The sequence below is a fragment of the Sapajus apella genome, unplaced genomic scaffold (assembly GCF_009761245.1).
Source record: "Sapajus apella isolate SASKATOON/1434 unplaced genomic scaffold, GSC_monkey_1.0 scaffold97, whole genome shotgun sequence".
NCBI lineage: Eukaryota > Metazoa > Chordata > Mammalia > Primates > Cebidae > Sapajus > Sapajus apella.
Window position 1 is genome coordinate 4,979,885 of NW_022437037.1, and position 20,868 is coordinate 5,000,752.

The 20,868-nt window shown below is 52.1% G+C and overlaps 1 protein-coding gene across 2 annotated transcripts in view; it reads left to right on the top strand.

The window, feature by feature from the left end:
• NCS1 (neuronal calcium sensor 1) overlaps positions 1-6,647 on the top strand; it is a 62,690-nt gene extending 56,043 nt beyond the window's left edge. For both annotated transcript variants that reach the window (XM_032257600.1, XM_032257599.1), the window contains exon 8: positions 5,817-6,647. The gene's annotated coding sequence lies outside the window, so the exon portion shown is untranslated. The remainder of the gene's footprint in view (positions 1-5,816) is intronic.
• The last annotated feature ends 14,221 nt before the right edge of the window (positions 6,648-20,868 follow it).

Sequence of the window (20,868 nt, forward strand, 5' to 3'; positions counted from 1 at the left end):
GTGTGTGTGCTGTCCAGTTGGATTTGTTGTAAGTGTAGAATGATAGCGTGCCCAGCAGAGGCTCCTGTTGCTGGTAGAGAGCAGTCTCCCTTCTTTCCTTCTCCTCCCCTCTCTCCTCTTTTCCTACCTCTTCTCTGTGGAGTATTCAATGTTGTCTGGGGGACTGGGCATGAATAACGCCCAAGATCTTGTCAAGCTATCAACGTGCTTGTCCGTGTCCTGGTGAGCCACTGGATGCCTGCTGTTGGTATATATGTCAGGGTGAAATTGCTGGGGTGTAGGATGTGTATAATATTTAGCTTTGGTAGTTACTAGTAAACAGTTTTCCAAAGAGGTTGTGCTGTCCTGTAATCCCACTAGTAGTGTATGGGGGTTCAAGTTGCTCCACATCCTTGCCAACATTGGGCATTTTCTGTCTTTTCAAATTTTAGCCATTTTTGTGAGTATGGAGTGATAACTCCTTCTAAGTTGACTTTGCATTTGTCTGATGAGCAGTGACATTGAGCGCCTTGTTGTTAAGTGTATCATCCATTTTAATGTGCTCATTTGTGACATCCTAGGTTAGTTATCCATTGCTACATATTACATTACCACAAACAGTAGCTTAAGAACAAACATTAGGAATTTGGCACAGTTAAGCTGGGTGCCTCTGGCTCAAGGACTCTCAGGAGTATGCAGTTCTCCTGTCAGTAGGGTTTGCCTGGGTCTGTCCTGGCTTTAGCAGTGCAAGTTCCATGTTCTAGGAAACACCTTCAGTCCCGGGAAAATTGGGATAGTCAGCCATTAGCCAGGGCTGTGGTCTCATCTGAAGGTTTGGCTGATGGCAGCCTGCTTCCAAGCTCACTCATATGGTTTGGCAGCCTCGTTCCCTTGCCATGTAGACACCTGTGCTGGGCTGCCTCAAAACATGGCTGCCGGTGTCCCTCAGAGCTTTCCAAGAGGGAGGGAGGGGAGGGAGAGAAGGAGAGCCAGGATGAAAGCCACTGTCTTTTTTTTTTTTTTTTTTTTTTTTTGAGACAGAGCCTCACTCTGTTGCCCAGGCTGGAACGCAATGGCATGATCTCAGCTCACTGCAACCTCCGTCTCCCAGTTTCAACCAATTCTCCTGCCTCAGCCTCCTGCGTAGCTGGGACCACCTCCTGCGTAGCTGGGCTAATTTTTATACTTTTAGTAGAGTCAGGGTTTCACCATGTTGGTCAGGCTGGTCTCTCGAACTCCTGACCTCATGAGCTGCCCACTTCAGCCTCCCAAAGTGCTCCACTGTCTTTTATAGCACAGTCTTGGAAGTGACGTTCATCACTTTCTCGTTTTCTTTATTTCTTTTTTTTTCTGCGAACAGGTCTTACTCGTCACCCAGCCACCAGGTCATGGCTCACTGCAGCCTCGACCTCCCAGGCTCAAACAAGCCCTCAGCCCTCAGCCTCCCAAGTAGCTGGGACTACAGGCATGTGCCACCATACCTGGCTAACTAAAAAAATATTTTTTTATAGTGTAGAGTCTCACTAATGTTGTCCAGGCTGGTCTCAGACTCTTGACCTCAAGTGATCCTCCTACCTCGGCCTCCCAAAGTGCTGAGATTACAGGTGTGAGCCACTGTGCCCGGCTATAGGTTGGTTTTTGAATGCTAAGTCACCTTGCATTCTTAGAATAAACTCCACTTTGCCATGGTGTGTTATCTTTTTCATGTATCATAAAATTTGGTTTGTTGGTATTTTGTTTAGGAGGCCTACACTGTTTTTTGTTTCTTTTTTTCAACACAGAGTCTCACTCTGTCACCCAGGCTGGAGTGCAGTGGCGCGATCTCAGCTCACTGCAACCTCCGCCTCCCAGGTTCAAGCAATTCTCTTGCCTCAGCCTCCTGAGTAGCTGGGAATACAGGCACCTGCCACCACACCTGGCTAATTTTTGTATTTCTAGTAAAGATGGGATTTCGCCATGTTGGCCAGGCTGGTCTCAAACTCCTGACCTTAGGTGATCTGCCCACTTCAGCCTCCCAAAGTGGTGGAACTACAGGTGTGAGCCACTGTGCCTGGCCAGTGTTTTGAAGCTTTACAGTGTTTTGAATTATTATTTTATTTTTTACAAGAAACTGTTTTTTATTGAAGAGATGTCAGAAAATGTGTTTAATGAGAAATCCTCAGTTAAAAAGTTTATTTTAAAAAAACCCCTTATGCATGACCCAGATATAAACACAGTGAGCATTTTAGTGTCCAGAGTGATTTAAAAAGAATTGAGCACTTACAAAATGTAGTGCTCAGTAAACGGAGTCACACAGAAGTATATAACTAAAACCAATTTATAAAGAAACTCTCACCATTGTTAATATATGTATATTTTCTTTTCTGAGACGGAGTTTCCCAGGCTGGAGTGCAATGGTGCGATCTTAGCTCACTGCAACCTCCGCCGCCTGGGTTCAAACAATTCTTCTGCCTCAGCCTCCCAAGTACCTGGGATTACAGGCGCTCACCACCATGACTGACTAATGTTTGTATTTTTAGTAGAGATGGGGTTTCACCATGTTGGCCAGGCTGGTCTCAAACTCCTGACCTCGTGATCTGCCCACCTCAGCCTCTCGACGTGCTGGGATCACAGGAGTGGGCCTTGCCCTTTCTATTAGCTCTGCTAGGAAATGGCCTTCCTTCTCCTGTAGGGCTGTTCTTTGTGCCTACGCTGTAGTAATTATATCTAATTTGTGTTCTATTATTTTAATGATTTATTTGCCTCCTCAAGTTCCTGATAGCTCATAATTCCTAGATCACTTGCAGTTATTATGTAAGTCATTGGCTTATTCAGAAACTGAGAGGAGGCTTATTTTCCACATCATTAAATGTTGAGACCATCATTTTTCATAGCTGCATAGTGCTCCATCATGTGGCTGGGCCATAATTTAACCAGTTCCACGGTGTTGGAAATTTGGGGAAGAGATTAACAAATTACCTATTATGGGCCAGGCATGGTGGCTCATGCCTGTAACTCCAGCACTTTGGGAGGCCAAGATGGGTGGATCACTGGAGGTTGGGAGTTCGGGACCAGCCTGGGCAACATGGTGAAACCCCGTCTCTACAAAAAATACAAAAATAAACCAAGTGTGGTGGTGGGCATCTATAATCCCAGCCATTTGGGAGGCAGGTGGAGGTCGCAGTGAGCAGAGATCATGTCACTGCACTCCAGCCTGGGTGACAGAGCAAGACTCTGTCTCAATAACAACAGCAACAACAAATGATCTGTTATGGAAGCATTCATACACAGTGGTAGAGAGAATAGTATAATGCTGGCCGGCTGGGTGTGGTCAGTCACACGTATAATCCCAGTGATTTGGGAGGCTGAAGTGGGAGGATTGCTTTAGGCCAGGAGTTTGAGACCAGCCTAGGGAACATAGAGAGACCCCCATCTCTACAAAAAATACAAAAATTAGCCAGGTGTGGTGGCACATGCCTGTCGTCCCAGCTACTCAGGAAGCTGAGGCAGGAGTATCACTTGAGCCCAGGAGTTCAAGGCTTCAGTAAACTAGGATTGTACCACTATACTCCAGCCTAGGTGACAGTGTGAGACTCTGTCACTTTAAAAAAAAATCAAGTATAATGCTATGTACCCATCACTCAGCTTCCGAGTCCCCAGTTCCCCGCCAATCTTGTGCCATCTATGCCCTCCCCCTCCCACCCCCACTCTTGGTTATTTTGAAGCAAATTCAAGACATCATCATACTTAATCCATTTCAAAATGTATTTCTAAAAGATAAAGATTCTTTAAAAAATTTCATAAAGCCAAAAAATCAATAATTCCTTAATACCGTCTGATCTCTAGTTGCTATTCTGTTTTCTGTTACCTCACCATTTTTTTTTTTTTTTTACTTTGTTTACTGAAATCAGAATCTGAATACAGTCTACCCATTGCAATTGGTTGATGGGTCTCTTAAATTTATTTAGGCCATGTGCCGTTGCTCACGCCTGTAATCCCAGCACTTAGGGAGGCCGAGGTGTGTGGATCACGTGAGCCCAAGAGTCAAGACCAGCCTGGCTAACATGGTGAAACCCCATCTCTACCAAAAATACAAAAATTAGCTGGGTGTGGTGACATGTGCCTGTAGTCCCATTTACTTGGGCAGGAGGATTGCTTGAACCAGGGAGGTTGAGGCTGCAGTGAGCTGTGATTGCACCACTGCACTCTAGCCTACGTGATAAAGTGGGACCTCGTCTCAAAAAAAACCTTTTAAATTTTCTTCTTTATTTTTATCTTTTTGAGACGGAGTCTTGGCTCTTGTTGCCCAGGCTGGAGTACACGGTGTAATCTCGGCTCACTGCAACTTCCGCCTCCTGGGTTCACGTGATTCTCCTGCCTCAGCCTCCTGAGTAGCTGGGACTACAGCCACGTGCCACCACACTTGGCTAACTTTTGTATTTTTAGTAGAGACAGGTTTTCACCATGTTGGCCAGGGTAGTCTCGAACTCCTGACCTCAGGTGATCCACCCACCTTGGCCTCCCAAAGTCTTGGGATTACAGGCGTGGGCCATCACACCTGGCCTGAGTATTGATCTTTGGTCCTTTGGATATATACCTAGGAGTGGAGTTGCTGGGTCATATGGTTAACTGTCTGCTTAACTTTTTGAGGAACCAGTAAACTGATCTCCAAAGTAGTGACACCATCTTGCATTCCCAGCAGCAGTGGACAAAGCTTCCAGACTCCCCACATCCTTGCCAACACTTTTTTTTTTTTTTTCCTGAGTTTTTTTTTTTTTTTTGTTACCCAGGCTGGAGTGCAATGGCCCGATCTCGGCTCACTGCAACTTCTGCCTCCTGGGTTCAGGCAATTCTCCTGCCTCAGCCTCCCGAGTAGCTGGGATTACAGGCACGCGCCACCATGCCCAGCTTATTTTTTATTTTTAGTAGAGACGGGGGTTTCACCATGTTGACCAGGATGGTCTCGATCTCTTGACCTCATGACCCACCTGCCTTGGCCTCCCGAAGTGCTGGGATTATAGGCGTGAGCCACAGCGCCTGGCCTAACGCTTCTTATTTTCCATTAAAAAAAAGAGATACCCATCCTAGTGGGTATGAAGTGGTTGCCTCACTGTGTTTTTCTTTCTTTCTTTTTTTTTTGCTTTTTGTTTTTTGAGACAGGGTCTCACTCTGTTGTCCAGGCTGGAGTGCAGTGATGCAATCTTGGCTCACTGCAACCTCCGCCTCCCGGGTTCAAGTGATTCTCCTGCCCGAGTCTCCTGAGAAGCTGGAATTACAGGTGTGTGCCACCATGCCTGGCTGAGGTTTGCATTTTTGGTAGAGACCAGGTTTCACTGTGTTGGCCAGGCTGGTCTTGAATTCCTGGCCTCAAGTGATCCTCCTGCCTCAGCCTCCCAAAGTGCTGGGTTTACAGGTTCAAGCCACCACTCCTGGCCCTCCCTGGTGTTTGGATGTGTGTTTCCCTAATGACTTGGGATATTGAACACGTTTCATGTGCTTTCGGCCATTCTATGCATTGTTTTTAATCGTTGTAAATAGTTTTATTCTGTGGGTGTGTCCCGATGTATTCCACCACTCCCCTGATGTGGGACACCTAGATTATTTTCTCTGCCTCCATTTTGGTTTTTGCTTTCTGCTATTACAGATGATGCTGTGGTGAACATTTAATTAAGGATACATATGCAGAACCCAATGGGTGCCTCAGAGGTTATGCACATTTTTAGGACTTCCGACATGAGGGCCAGCTTGCCTTCTATCGCCCTTCCCACCAGCCCTGTGTGCCAGTCCTCTGTGGCTGGACCTCAGCCCCATCCCCTGCAGCCGGATCTTACCCCATCTCGCCTCTTTGTGTCTTCCAGATGCCTGGGAACCACTCACCTCCTCCTGTGCCATGAGGCCGCCTCAGCCCCAACACCACCCCCGTGTGCCCACCCAGCCTTCTTCCGCATCCACACACAGCCGGCTGCCCTTGACCCGGGAGGCCCCGGCGCTCCTCTCCCCTGCCCCGCACCCACCCGCCGCCTGAAGCCACCGGCTCCAATCGCCAACAACCTCTGCTTGTCCGGAAAACGGCAACGCGAAATGGAAAAGGCTACAGCCCTCTGCAAAACCAAGGACTCGGCTGCCTGGCCGGCTGCGTCTCCGTTCCTCCCGCTCTCTTGCGCGTGTGCTTTTGTTTTTTATTTCGAACAGACATTTTAAAAGGAAAAAAAAAGCAACTACCTTCTATCCTAGAAGACACAGACTGACAGATGGGGAGAAGGCCTGGGGACCTCGGAGAACTCTGCCTGGCCCCTGTCCCTCGCCCCTCGGCAGCCAGAGAGGCTGTGGGCGGGCCGGGGGTGTTGGGGGGTTCTGCCTGGTCCACGTTCTTTGTCGTCCCATCTTTTAGCAGCACCACCTGCGTGGCTAGGATGATTCATTATGAGGATGATGGTTTTTTTGTGACAACAGTATTGTGCTTTTTGTGGGGAAAGTGAGGTTTTTTTTTTTTTTTTTTATATACATATATAATTGATATCTTTTATTTATTGGTTGTTAACTGTTGCTGCTGCCTCGTGTGTCCTCAGCTCCCAGGGCTGGGGGCCACCGTTTACATGTGCACGCCCTGACCCACCTGCCCACACTGACTTGGGAGGATGGTGGCCTGCAGCGGCCAAGAAGCCAAAAAAAAGTCCTTTTTTTTTTTTTTTTTTTTTTTTTTTTTTCAGATACTGTGCTTGATTTTTTGGAGAGGGGAAGAGGTGGAAATTCCTAAATGGCTAATGCACTGTTCCCTCCAGCCCGATGCCTCCTGCCAAACCCCTTTTCCCTGCTGCCTCCGACCCCTCATCCTTGTTCTCCTCTGAGTCCGGAACATTTTTTTGTGAGGATGAACAGGGGACCTCTTCAGTTTCTCAGCCCTTGCTTTGGTGTTTGCCGCAGCATGGAAAGCAGCACCGAAGGCTGGGAGGCAGAAGAGCGGGCATGAGACCCGGGCAGCGTCGGGGGTCGTGGTCTTCGAAGGAAGTTAGGAGAAATAAAGGGGACCTCCGCCTTCTTGGGCTGGGAGGGGATTTGAAGATAGTTCATGACCCTCTGCCGCTCTGCCTTCCCACCTTCCTGTCTGCTTTTCCCGGTAAACTGCATGGCGTCCTTCCCTGGCCCTCTGTTGGCTCAAAGGCTGGGAGGGAGGGAAGGAGAAGAGTCCCAGGCAGTCCCATCGAGGTAGCCCCTACCCCTGGGGCTGTGGCTCCCACATCTTCACGGAGGCTTCCAGCTCTGCCTGCCAGTGAGGCAGGGGTGGCCCTAGAGCCATCACCAGGAACGTGAAGCCACCCTGGACCAGAGGTGTTAGCCCGAGGTCTGGCCCTCACTCTGCGATTGTGTAAGCCTCCTGCGTGCTCTGGGTCTCAGGTGCCCCATCTGCAGAGCGAGGCGGCCTGGGCCGCTTGGTCTTGAAGGCCCTTTCCCATGCTGACATTGTGTAGTTCTAGGCTTGGGGTTCCGTTTCCTGTGCTTGGTGATTCTGTGGCCTGTGGCTGAGTTTGCCTGACCCCAGCAGGCTCAGGGGTCAGCCACAGCACAGCCCCCGTGGCGTCTCTTGGCCCCATCTTCAGACAGAGCAGTTGCTTGTGTGTGGGGTCTGTTCCAGCAGATGAATGTGTCACGTGGCACACTTTGTCCCTTCCTGCATTTCCTGGTCCCCCGCAGACCCTTGAGCTCCCTTTGGGGCCCAGAGCGATTCCTTAGCCAGGGAAGGCTTCTGAGGTGAGAAGCCGCTTTGCAGACGGTCAGGGCCAAGCCTGGAATTCTTGCTGCTGCTTTGCAAAGGCAACAACCTATCATCCATGTTTTACAGGGGACACTTTGACCCTCGGTTCCCACCCTCAGCAAGCAGCCCTCCAGATACAGGATCTCCACTGGAGCGCCTTTGCCATGTGGGGCTGTGTGGCTGTTCCTGGTGGCCGGAGCAGTCAGCCAACCCCAGCAGTCACCCCTGAGGCATTGGCAGCCCCAATGGGGGCTGTATGCTGGCCCCATTATAACCCACCCCACCCCCTCACCAAGATCCTGCAGGGATGCAGTCAGTGGTTCCACCTTCACAGGCCGCTTTGAAGGGTGGACTCTGAGGCCCCTCCCAGGCAGCTCCCTGCTCAGCCGCCGGCCCAGGCTAGCTGGGACTCGGCTCCAATTGCTGAAGTTTCTCAGCTGGGCTCTGACCTGGGGTCGGGACAGGGGATGAACATGGCGGCTGGGGTTGAGAGGATGAGGGTCTTTCCCAGGTTGAATTACTTTTCTTTGGCCTCTGTCTGAGCCTCCATTTGCCCCTCTGGTCCAGTGGGACTGATACTGCTGTACAGCCGGGCCTGTGGCTGAGGGTGTCTGGGGGTCAGCACGTGGACCCCTTCGGTGTGCCCGGCCTTCCTCCACCATCCTGCCCTTTGGCCTTTTGGTTTGGAGCCACAGGTGTGGGTTGGCCTTAGCAGATGGCATCCTGGCCGACCGCAGCCCAGTGTGCCCGTGGGCCCATGCCCCAAGCCAGCCCCAAGCTGCTGGGAGGGCTACCCTTCTTCCCGGCCCCGACGGGGTGCCGGACACTGGCCATTTTCACTGGAGGTTCCTTGGCAGGGATGGATCTCTGCCCTCCCTCTTCCCACGCCTCTGGCTGCAGCAATGCCGCAGCATCCTCAGCCAGGTGCCTGCCGAGCAGCCCGTGCACCTCTCCACAGTGGTGTTTCCACCTGTTGCAGCTCCCTTCAGATGCTCTGATGCGGAGGCCAGCTCGTCCTCCCTCTGCAGAGCCTCACTCTGGGGGGGCCAGGGCAGGCGCCAGCCCCAGGCGGCCAGTCAGCCATGGCCTGGCTTCTTCCTCGTAGCGTCTGCGCCTCACTTTGTGTTGACGGTGGCTTGGGAGAATATTCCGATTTTCCATTATCTAAGCAGGCCTCGTTTAAAATAACATCAAGGCAAGCGTGCGTGTCACCCTTTGTACTGACATCTCTGCCCCTGAAATGCTTTTCAGTTTGACAGCCCATTTCCTAGATAAATGCACCTGGGGTTTCAGGAACTTCGTCTCTTTTGGGAGGGGGTTGGGGGAATGGTCGTGATACCTGGGATCCTTTCCTGGAGAGTCAGCCTCTCTCCGGAGAAAGCCTCCATTGCTCGCCTGCCAGACAGAAAGTCACCCTGTTCCCAGCGCGGTTTCAGCATTTCGTTTTAAGGGAGCTAAGGAAGCGCGGGGCGCCCCCTGGTGCTGGTAAGCCACCAACACACCTGGGCTGCACCCCTACTGGATGGGTGGTCTGGAGGGAGGCTGGAGCTGGGAGGCGAGGAGGGGGCTGTGAGTCCTCAGAGGCCCCGGGCCCCCACGTTTCTGGCAGTGTTTCCCAGGCACCCCTCTGCTAGGCCATCCCTGGATAGCAAGTGAATTAACTTAAGGGCACTGTGATGGGAAGCCTTGCCCCCCCCCCTCTTTTTTTTTAATATCTGCAGAATAAACCCAATGGTTAATTTTTGAATGAATAAAAGGCTTTTGTTGAATAAACAGCTGGTCCCATCTTCTGTCTTGGCATTTTAGCATCCAGGCTCAGGCTCTGCCCCCTCTGCAGGATGAGGTGGCCCCCGAGTCGCCCTCCCCAGCCTGCACATTCCCCCATTGTCCCTGTGTCTGCTGTGGCCCCCCGGCCCCAGGGAGGCCCACCTCACTCCCAGCCTGACTCAGTGGCCAGCTTCCTCCAGGACTTTGTGCAAGTCACCTCTGCTCATTGGGTCTCAGTTTCCCCATCCCTCAGATGGGAGCAACAGTCTCTGCTGGGCCCGCCTCCCAGGGGCCTGGTGCCCCCGAATGTGAGTGTCATCAATGAAGCCCCTCGCAGAGGTGGAGGTGGTGCCCAGGGGTGGCGGTTTGGACTGTGGTTGTCTCCCACCGGTAGCCTGCACTTGGGAGAGAAGTTGGTATAATGCTTGCAAAACTAAAGGCAGTGTCTTCTGGCTGTGGTGATTTCCTTTCCTGCTTGTCTTCCCAGCCCCCTTTGAGTCTCTTTTCCAGGTGCCCATCCTGTCTGAACCTGCTGGTGTGTGTCTCTGGGGCCAGTGTCAGGGCGAAGCTTGGGGGTGGACAGGGGCCATGTAGTTTGCCCCAGCCTCCCCAACTCCTGCTGTATGTTGTCCGTGTCACGCCAATTAAACACGCTTCCTGGACCTGTCCTCGCCTCCCTGTGTGGGCCTGTTGCTTTGTCCGTTTCTATTCTTTTCCATTTCGTTTTAGGTTTCTTCCCCTTGTGACACCCTTTTTCTGGCTTTGGGTGTTGTCTGCCCAGTTTCCTTAAGAGAAAGAATATGTAGGCTGGGTGTGGTGGCTCACACCTGTAATCCCAGCACTTTGGGAGGCCAAGGCGGGTGGATCACCTGAGGTCAGGAGTTCAAGACCAGCCTCACCAACATAGTGAAACCCCACCTCTGCTAAAAATACAAAAATTAGCTGGGCTTGGTAGCAGGTGCCTGTAATCCCACCTACTTGGGAGGCTGAGGCAGGAGAATCACTTGAACTCGGGAGGTGGAGGTTGGGGTGAGCCGAGACCGTGCCATTGCACTCCAGCCTGGGCGACAAGAATGAGACTCCATCTTTAAAGAAAAAAAAAAAAGAGAGAGAGAAAGAATGTGCAAAGTGAAAACCTTGGGCATACGATTAAACCAGAAAAATCTCCAGGAGTGTTTTTGCGAGGCCAAGAGTTGAGCAGGGGGAGGCCCCGCCCATTGCCGCACCCGCGACATCCCTTTTCCTGCCTGTTTCATCTAGTGGAGGGGGCTCGAGAGGGCTGCTGCTGCTTTAAAACGGTCTGAAAACCATCGGCCTGGACCAGTGGCTCTCAAAGTCGAGTGTGTCTCACCTGGATTGGAGGCTGTTTCAAACCCAGCTTGCTAGCCTAGCCCTCGAGTTTTTGATTAGGAGCATCCGGGCCAGGGCCTGGGAATCTGCATTCCTAACAAGTTCCTGGGCTGTGCTGCTGGTACAAGTCTGGGAATCACCCTTGGAGACCCCTGGGAGATGTGTGCAATGCAGCATGTCCACTTGGGTCCTGCCTCCACTGGCTTAGGGATTCTGGCTAATCATTCATTCATCCCATATGACTTTTGCACCTGTGATGGGCCAGGTGCAGAGGGCCTTGAGATTGGTTGCTGACTACATGGAGGGTTGCGTCAGGGGGGAAGGTGGGGAGATGAGCAGCTATTGTGCAAGCTCCCAGCAGGCACCCCGAGAGACGGTAGTCTGTGTGGCTGCCCTCCTCCAAGCCGCCCTTGGCCTGGAACCTGGGATCGAGGAAGGCCCTCCTCTTCCCCCTCTGATCAAGTAACCCCGTGTTTGCTCAGCATGCATGGGGCCTGCCGTGCTGGGGAGGGGGATCAGAGGAGGTGGTGCTTTTCACTTTCATAGCTTGTTAAAGGAACATGAATTCAGAGAGCAATAAAGACCAGCGTGGACTCAGGAGTGTAACTGCTGGTTAAATTCGTTGCTCTTGGCCAAAACCTCTTGAAAGACGCAAGAAGAGTGTAGATTGGTAAGATCAAGCAGCCCATGTTAGAATGAACCACTGCCTGCAAACACAGGCCACGTTTCAGAGTGGGTTTTTTGAAAGGCATCGTCAGATCACCACCACCTTCCAGGCAAAGCTGGAGGGCCCACGTGACTTCCGCTTTGGGGTTGAAACAACCATTTAGAAATGGACGCAGCAATGTCACCCTCAGTGGCCATGCTGGGCATCCAGCATTGTGCCTTGCTCTTGTGGGTCCTAGAGTGAAGATGCCAGAACTCCCCAGACCTTCAAGAGGGTTCCAAAGCAGCATGGAAAGGCAGTGTGGGACTGTGGTTGGGGCCACAGGTCGGGGAATCTGACCTGGTTCCCAGCCAGGCTCTTCCACGTGACACTGAGCATGTGCTCTGATGGACAGGGGTCTTCTGGTAAAAATGTGGACCCTTAATGAGAGGCAGACAATGGCTCAATAGCCCCTGCCCCACAACCTTGCCAGAGGTGGAATGTTGCAATGAAGGCAGGTGTTAGATCAAATTCTGCCAGAAGTCCAGATATTCACTAGCAGGTAGGTACAAAGAAAGGCATACACCTGTACCTGTCCATCCAGGGGGTGGGGGCTCCAGGACCCCAGGGGCCCTGCCCCTGAGCACAGTCCTGAAGCACCAGGTCTTCCCTCATGGTCCCTGGTGCTGAGCTCCGAAAATCTTTCTAGCCAAGTATGTATCTTCATCACATTACACTTCTCCTATGAAAAGGGACTGCTAACATCCTTTATGCGGGTAAACTCTGTGGTGTAGATTTTAATAACAGTACATATTTAAAATGCTAACGTGATACCCTCTGGAGGGCTGATTCCTGACTACAGTGTTTCCACACACTTGGGGACTGTCCCGGAGGCAGAGATTGGAGGTAATTTACATGGCCACACAATATGCTGTTTCCACCGAAGCACTGAAAGGAAATCTGTGCATGGGCCCTTTTCTTTGAAAATACCAAGCTCTGGCTCAGAGGGCCGTAGTGAGGGTAGCTGGGGCAATGTTTCCAGCAAAGGGTGAGCTTGAATGGGGGTGAGCTCTTGGTGAAGGAAACTCAGGTCTTTTCCAGCAGCCTTGGGTGCGGTGTCTACAGGGACCACGGTTCAGAAGCCCTGTTTCTGAGGGCATATGATGGGTCATGGTCCCTTGCTCTGCTCTGGGTCAGGCTAAAGCCTGTGCTGACTCACCCTGGCGCAGCCTGCGCTGGATGGCTTACTGTGGGCTCAGTAGAGGCACAGACTCGGCCGCCTGCTTTACCAGATGGCTCAGACTGGCTGCTGTTCCCTGGGTGTTAGCAGCGGTAAGTCCTCCTAGAGGGACCATCCTAGAGGTCCAATTTCTCCCCACCTCGGGCTTTCCACCCTGTCCCCGCCGACCCTCCGAAGCCCCATGTTAGAAATTATTTCCCTAAATTGTGCTCCCCAAAGCCCAGCTCAGGGCAGAGGAGATGACAAGGAGAAGAGTAGGGAGTTGGGCTAGGGGTAGGAATGCAATACGAATTCCTGCCCTACAATGGTCCCCTCCTCCCTGCCACCTTCCTGCTTAGGAAGTACAGAGGCAGAAGCTTACCCTCCAGGTTCCTTGGTCTGGAGGAGCTGGTTCAGGGCAGTGGGCATGGAAAGGATCTGTGAAGGGCCCCTGAGCTTAGGTAAAATGAGCTTGTGTAGGTACGGAAAAGCCTTCTACTTGTTCCCCTTATCTCTTTTTAGCTGGGCACAGGGCCACTTGGAACAAAGGACTACATTTCCCAGCCTCCCTTGTGGCTGAGGGAGGCCATGTGACCCAGTTCTAACCAATAGGATGAGAAGGATGAGCATAACTTCTCCCCCTTCCCTCTTCCGGCTGGCTGGATGGAGGACTCTGAAACAAGCCTTCCTAGAACTGGGTCTTTGACCCCATGGAGCTGCCACACCAGCCTTGGACCATTGCTGCTGGGGCTCTTAGGAGGAAGAGAGACAACTTTATCTTGATTAAGCCATCCTGGGTCTCTGTGTCAACAGCCCAATTTATATTCTCCCTAATGTGCCCAGTGATCTGCTGGGTGGCTTTCAGTGACCTCATGCCGCTTGCAAATGTTTGCATCTAAACTCGCAGTGTTTGCCAGAGTGATTTAACAAACAGCCGTACGGTGCAATGTGCTGGTGTAACTCCTGCTTGCTCATGCCTTTCCACCCCGTCTTCCTCCTTTTCTCTCTCCCTGTCCCACTGTGCCCTCCACCTCCAAGGGCTACAGGGGACTGAGGGTCCCAGACTGAGGGACTCCTCAAGTAAAGGCTTTCTTGTGCTGAAGGACTAGGGACCTCGAGGGTCTAAGTTATTGGGGAGCCCAGGGAAGCCCCTGAAGACTGGGCCAGTTGGGTTTTCACTGGGTAACCACAGAAAGGGGACTGGGCAGGCTGGCCTTGGGTTGAGCTCGGAAAGGATTCTGCTAAGGGCCTCAAGACTTGGGGACCAGACCTTTTCTTCTCTCTACAATCTCCTGCCTCAGAAATTGCTCCCTCCCCCGAGAGACCTGAAATAAGCCATCCACATGAGCAGCTCTTGGGGGTAAAAAATATGATAAAAAGTAAAACAGCTTGTTTTCAGAGAGTCAGGAAGATGGGCAGGAAGAGTCCCTTCAATATCATTGCCAGGTGACCAAGAGCAGGTCCTATTTTAGTCACTGGACTGTTGGTTGCCCCAGAGGCGAGGGGAAGTCTTTGTGCTGTTATGGAGGGCCCACTTTACTCTTTGAGGATTCTGAAGTCCCAATTCATATGTTGGGCATCAAGAGGCCTTCCTGCCTTAGAAGGGGCAGATCTGTGCGATGCCAGAGCTGGGACCTGTGGGTGAAGGTGCAAGGGCCAGCCTGGGAGGAAGGAGAAAGGGAGCTCCCAGGCAGGGTGCGGTGGCTCATGCTGGTAATCCCAGCACTTTGGGTGGCCAAGGTAGGTGGATCACTAAAGGCCAGGAGTTCGAGCCCAACCTGGTCAACATAGTGAAACCCTGTCTCTGCCAAAAATACAAAAATTAGCTGGGTGTGGTGGTGTGTGCCTGTAATCCCAGCTACTTGGGGGGCTGAGGCAGGAGAATCGCTTGAACTCGGGAGGTGGAGGTTGCAGTGAGCTGAGATTGTGCCACTGCACTCCAGCCTGGTGACAGAAGGAGACTGTATCCCAAACAAAAACAAAAACAAAAAGAAACGTAGCTCCCAGTCCCTGGAAGGGACTCACAGGGGACTCAGATTCAGATTCCACCCCCATGCTCATGCATCAGATCAACTAATACAATGCTGGATGCTGCTCAAGTGATTTCTAGACAGAAGCCTAAAGCTAACCAGAGTCCTTCTCTCGTTTCTACAGGGATGAATGAGAGCCTGCAGTGTATATGCTGGGCAGCTATAAGGCCAGGCTTTGGCCACAGTCTGTGATGAGTTCGTAGCCTGGTTCAAGAAGCAAGGCCGAGTGCAGTGGCTCACACCTGCAATCCCTGCACTTTGGGAGGCCAAGGCGGGTGGATCACTTGAGGTCAGCAGTTCAAGACCAGCCTGGGCAACATGGCGAAACCCCATCTCTACAAAGCACAGCAAATTTAGCCGGGCGGGGTGGCACTCACCTGCAGCCCCAGCTACTCAGGAGGCTGAGATGGGAGAATTGCTTGGGCATAGTAAGATTGAGGCTGCAGTGACCTGTGATGGTGCCACTCTACACTAGCCTGGGTAACAGAGAGCGAGATCCTGTCTAAAAAAAAGGCTGGGCACAGTTGTTCGTGCCTATAATCCCAGCACTTTGGGAGGCCGAGGGGAGTGGATCACGAGGTTAAGAGATCGAGCATGGTGAAACCCCGTCTCTACTAGCAATACAAAAATTAGCTGGGCATGGTGGCATGTGCCTACAGTCCCAGCTACTCGAGAGGCTGAGGCAGGAGAATTGCTTGAACCTGGGAGGCAGAGGTTGCAGTGAGCCAAGATCATGCTACTGCAATGCACTCCAGCCTGGTGACAGAGCAAGACTCCGTCCCCGCCCCTCCTCAAAAAAGCAGCAGCAGCAGCAGCACATGCAGGAGGCTTATGAACACCAGCCACAGATGGGCAGTGCCAGGCCACTATGGGGCAGGACTTGGGCTGCTTTTCCTACCTCAGTCCCCAGGGGCCTCCCTGGACAAGGGAAACCTGAGCTGCCTTTAAAGGTTGGCAGGATCTAGGTGGGCAAGGAGGCGAGGGAAGGGCATTCCAGGCCGTGATCAGCAGGTGCAAAGGTGCAGAGGAAGGACTGCAGGGAATCAACCCACAGCGGGAGAGAGGAATGCAAGGGAGTTAACGGCAGGTGCCTCGGTGGCAATGAGACAGCAGATTTTTCCAGTGGATGAATCTGCCAGAAAGAAGAGGCAGGAGGTCACCTTCTAAGAGTTGACGCTGACTGGCACAGGCCTGGGCGCTCTGAGCACACAGCGCCGAGGCCCTCCTTCCTGAGATTTTGGGAAGCCCCGCAGAAAGGCTGTCCTCTGTAACTCCGCCCGTTTTAACGATTAGCAAAGTGATAACATGAAGGAGCAGGATCCTAGCCACGGAAGCGGGGGGGCTTGCTCTGTGCTGGGGTCTCCTGCATGATCGCATGGAATCCTCCCAGCAGCGCCCCTTGAGGCCGGTGCTGGTATTACCGTCTTGCATTTTACAGGCAGGGCCGCCTGGGCCCCAAGGGGAAGTGGGGCGTCCAGTCTGACAGCCCGTGAGGGATTCCGCGCTCCGCCCACATTGTCTTTGGTCAGACGCAGGGAGTTGGGGGAGAATGTTTCTGTTAAGTCCAGATCCGGCAGCGGCTTACTGCCCTGGTCCCTCCCAGATGCCTGTCACGTGGGGAGGTGAGGTCTGCAGGGGAAGGTGCGCGCCCCGCTGAGATTCGTCCGTGGCAGCCCCGTGTCTCGAGGGAGAAGCAACTGGAAGGTGGGTTGGGGGAGGCAGGGAGACTGAGGCAATGGCACTGAGGCAGGAGCAGGTGAGGGTGCTTGCCTTGCTGAGATCTATCAGTGGCCCGGTGTCTGGAGGGAGAGGAAGCTCAGACGTGGGTTGAGAGGCAGGGAGGCAGGCAGGGTTAGGGGCCTGGGCCCAGGAAGGAGGTCCCTCCCACAGCCTGCCGGGCACTGGGGGCACTTGATCCCGAGAGTGCCCCAGGGCCCTATTCCCAGCAGGGTAGCCACTCAGGTATGGACTGTGAGCACAGGTTGGGGGTGCTGAGGCTGGGGGCGGGACGGGGTGTGCCCCGGAGAGGGGTCCCCAGGGCACAGGAATGGAGGTGGTAAGCGTGGGTAGGCAGGGTCCCAGGCACCAGATGGTCTTGCTCTCTGTCGCCCAGGCTGGAGTGCAGTGACACTATCACGGCTCCCTGCAGCCTCGACCTCACTAGGCTTGAGCAATTCTCCCATCTCAGCCTCCTGAGCTGCAGGTGGGATTGCCCGTGAGACTCTCTGTGCACGGCGTTACCTGGCAGATGGTGCCCGGGGCCTGTGGCTTACATGCTGCTGCTGCCACCATTGTGGTCACTGCTATGCTCATGGCTGGCTCTCAGCCCCTCCCGGCCCGTGTCTCTGCCACCACTGCTCCTGTGTGCTGTTCCTCTTCTGCCCTATGAGGTAGCTACAGTTGCTCCCAGTTCCAGATGAGGAAACAGCCTCAGAGAGGTTCAGTACTTGCCTGGGGTCACACAGCTGATAAATGGCAGAAAGGGGATTTGAGGCCAACTGGACTCCAAACTATGACCACCACTGTGACTCATTACCTTCGGCCTGATGTCCCTACCCTTGTGTCACCTAGAACCAGCACCTCCCAGAATCTGAAATTTTCTACGAGGCCACAGGGCTGAGCCATTGTGTGAAGGGAAGCCACCTTCCTGGTGCAAGCACAAGTCAGATCCACCCTGCCCCAGTGGCCGCAGGGCAGCGGGTGTCCTTGGCTGGCTTCTGGCCTGTCCCTGCCCTGGGCTCTCCCAGAAGTAAAGGAAGGTGATGAGCCGACCACTCCTGTGAGCCCTGAGACCCACGAGGCTCGGCCCCATCCTCACCCTTCTGGCCAGTCTTGCAGCAGGGCTGGAGAGGGGGTGCCCCCATAAGAGGGAATCTGGCCAGTGGGGAACCCGGGGAGGCCTGGAATACCACGAGCAGATACCACCAAAGAAAGCCGGCTCTCTTTGCTGCTCTTGGCTGGTTTTCAGATGTCTAGAAGCCACTGTGCTCGCCTTACCCATCCGGCTGTAAATTAAATTTGGGGCAAAGGTCCCTCTTCTCCCGAAGTTTCTCATCTCACCAGCATGACTGGCAGTTAAGGTTCATCTCTGGGTTCCAGTGCTGTTCCCCACCAGCAGTTGGGTTTGGATTTAGACTGAATCTGAACTTCTCTGAGCCTCAGCCTCCTCCTCTGTAAGGCTAATAGAAGCATGTTTCTCACAGCGCTGTTGGGGAGTGTCTGCGTGATGCTCAGATGGTCTGTCTGAAGGCCTTTCCTATGTGGAAGCAGTGAATGGTACTGACATTGTCCAATTCTCTCCACCCCAGAGTTGCTGCCACTTCATTTTGGCCCATCAATTTGGCTCTCAGCTTTTATTTCTTGCCACTTCGGCCATGGGTGAGGCTGCACTCAATATCTGGGTCAAAGTCCAAAATTCTGGAGAGGAAAACTTGAACCAGGAGCCTGTCGTGAGCTAGTCAATAGCCAGGGGCGGCTCCCCACTGCCAACATAACTTCCACCCCACCAACCCCAAGGGACCCCCCACAACCACCCAGGGAGCTCTCTCTGGGGCACCTAAATGCCTAAAATCCTCGAGGTACAAAGAGGTGCTTTGAGAAACAACGCGGGTTGGGAGGAAGCCCCTGCTTCCTGCTCAGCGGGGTCCGGGGAGTGTAAGGTCTTTGTCCTCACGGGTAAACCTGCTAAGTGGGTCTTAGGTGGGTGTTTAGAATTGACCTGGCCCGGGCGCGGTGGAGCACTTCTGTAATCCCAGCACTTTGGGAGGTTGAGGTGTGTGGATCCCTCAAGGTCAGGAGTTCAAGACCAGCCTGGCCAATATGGTGAACCTTTGTCTCTACTAAAAATACAAAAATTAGCCAGAAATCACTTGAACCTGGGAGGTAGAGGTTGCAGTGAGCCAAGATCATGCCATTGTACTGCAGCCTGTGCAACAGAGATAGACTCCATCTCAAAAAAAAAAAAAAAAAGAGAGAGAGAGAAGAGAGAGAATTGACCTGGCCCTTCCTTCCACTTTTTCTGGAGCCACAAGGAGCCATATAGCCAGATAAACAGGAAAACTGGAGCCCCTGGGCCTGTGATGGGTTTACATTGAATGGTGATTGCTGTATGTAATCACTGTCACTAGAATCACTACTTGGAAATTCCCTAGCTCAACCTCCAGCACAAAGTGGGCTAAATTTTTCTCAGTGCCAGAGGAAAATTGAGAGGTTAGAAAGACGCAGGTGACAGAGAAGGATGATAAAATGATGTTTCCCATCAAGTGAAATGAAAGGTTATGCAATGTGTCCCTCTATTTCCTTACAAGTAGAGACAGCCTCTCCAGGGATCACCAGCTTGGAGGACACAGAGCCACTACCAGAGCCCCTGTCCCTGCTGTCCATAGGGGTAGCATGTCACCAGCGCCATGTCCTGGCCTCTGAGTCAACAAGACCAGGCTCAGAGCCAGTGGGAACACCAGCTGGTGACTCTGAGCAGCTTCCTTTCCCTAATCTTTTTTTCTTTTTTTGAATCAGGGTCTCACGCTCTTATCCAGGCTGGAGAACAGTGGTGCAATCATAGCTCACTGCAGCCTCGAACTCCTGGCCTCAGGTGATCCTCCCATGTCAGCCTCCCAAGTAGCTGAGACTGCAGTCACATGCCATCACACCTGGCCTGTTCCCTAATCCTGTATGTGTGTGTGTGTGTGTGTGTGTGTGTGTGTGTGTAAGGTTGATAATTATAAAAAATAATATACTTTGCACCTTAATGCTATGAGTGCTCTTCAAATATGAAGAAGAAGATTAAATTATGTCCAATGGAATGGGCTTGAAATATGTCACAAATCCATACCAAAAACACAGAAGAAAAAGCCTTTTTATTCCTATGAAGCTTGGGTGTTACTTCCTGCTATGGTTTGACTGTTCCTTCCAAAACACGTACTGAAACGTAATTGTCATTGTAACAGCATTATGAGCTGGCGCCTTTAGAAAGTGATTAGGCTGTGAGGGTTCTGCCCTCATGAGTGAGTTAATGCCTTTTAAAAGGAGGCGTTGGCTGGGTGCGTTGGCTCATGCCTGTAATCCCAGCACTGAGAGGCTGAGGCAGACAGATCACTTGAAGTCAGGAGTTAGAGACCAGCCTGGCCAACATGGTAAAACCCTGTCTCTACCAAAAAAATACAAAAATTAGCCAGGTGTGGTGGCACATGCCTGTAGTCCCAGCTACTCTGGAGGCTGAGGTGGGAGAATCATTTGAACCTGGGAGGCAGAGGTTGCAGTGAGCCAAGATCGAACCACTGCACTCCAGCCTGGGTGACAGAGTGAGACCCTGCCTCAAAAAAGTAAAAAAAAAAGGCAGGTTTTGAAAGTGGGTTCTTTCTTTCTCACACTTGCCCTTCCCCTTTCTGCCATGGTATGAACACCATGAAGGCCCTTACAAGACGCTGCCACCTTCATATTGAACTTACCAGTCTCTAGAACTGTGAGAAATAAATTTCTTTTATTTATTTATTTATGTTTTTGAGACAGTTTTGCTCTTGTTGCCCAGGCTGGAGTGCAATGGCATGATCTCAGCTCACTGCAACCTCCACCTCCTGCATTCAAGCAATTCTCCTGCCTCTGCCTCTCGAGTAGCTGGGATTACAGGCGCATGCCACCATGCCTGGCTAATTTTGTACTTTTAGTAGAAATGGGCTTTCACCATATTGGTCAGGTTGATCTCAAACTCCTGACCTCAGAGGATCCGCCTGCCTTGGCCTCCCAAAGTACTGGAACTACAGGCATGAGCCACTTCACCTGGCCTATTTCTTTTGTTTATAAATCACCCAGTCTGTGGCTTTCTGTTACAATAGCAGAGAATGCACTAAGCCCCTTCCTGATACTATGTATTTCTGACACAGCAAGCAGTAATTAACGGAGAATGTAAACTCTGATAAATTGAGTTGGACGTTTGGCAACATAGTTGTCCCTCCCATGCTTTTTCTTTTCTTTTTTTTTTTTGAGACAGGTCTGGCTCTGTCACCCAGGCTGGAGTGCAGTGGTGTGCATATAGCTTACTGCAGCCTGGAATGTCTGCACTTAAGCAATCCCCCTGTCTTAGCTTCCTGAGTAGCTGAGGGACTCCTGGTGGACATCATCACATCTGGCTAATTAAAAAATTTTTTGA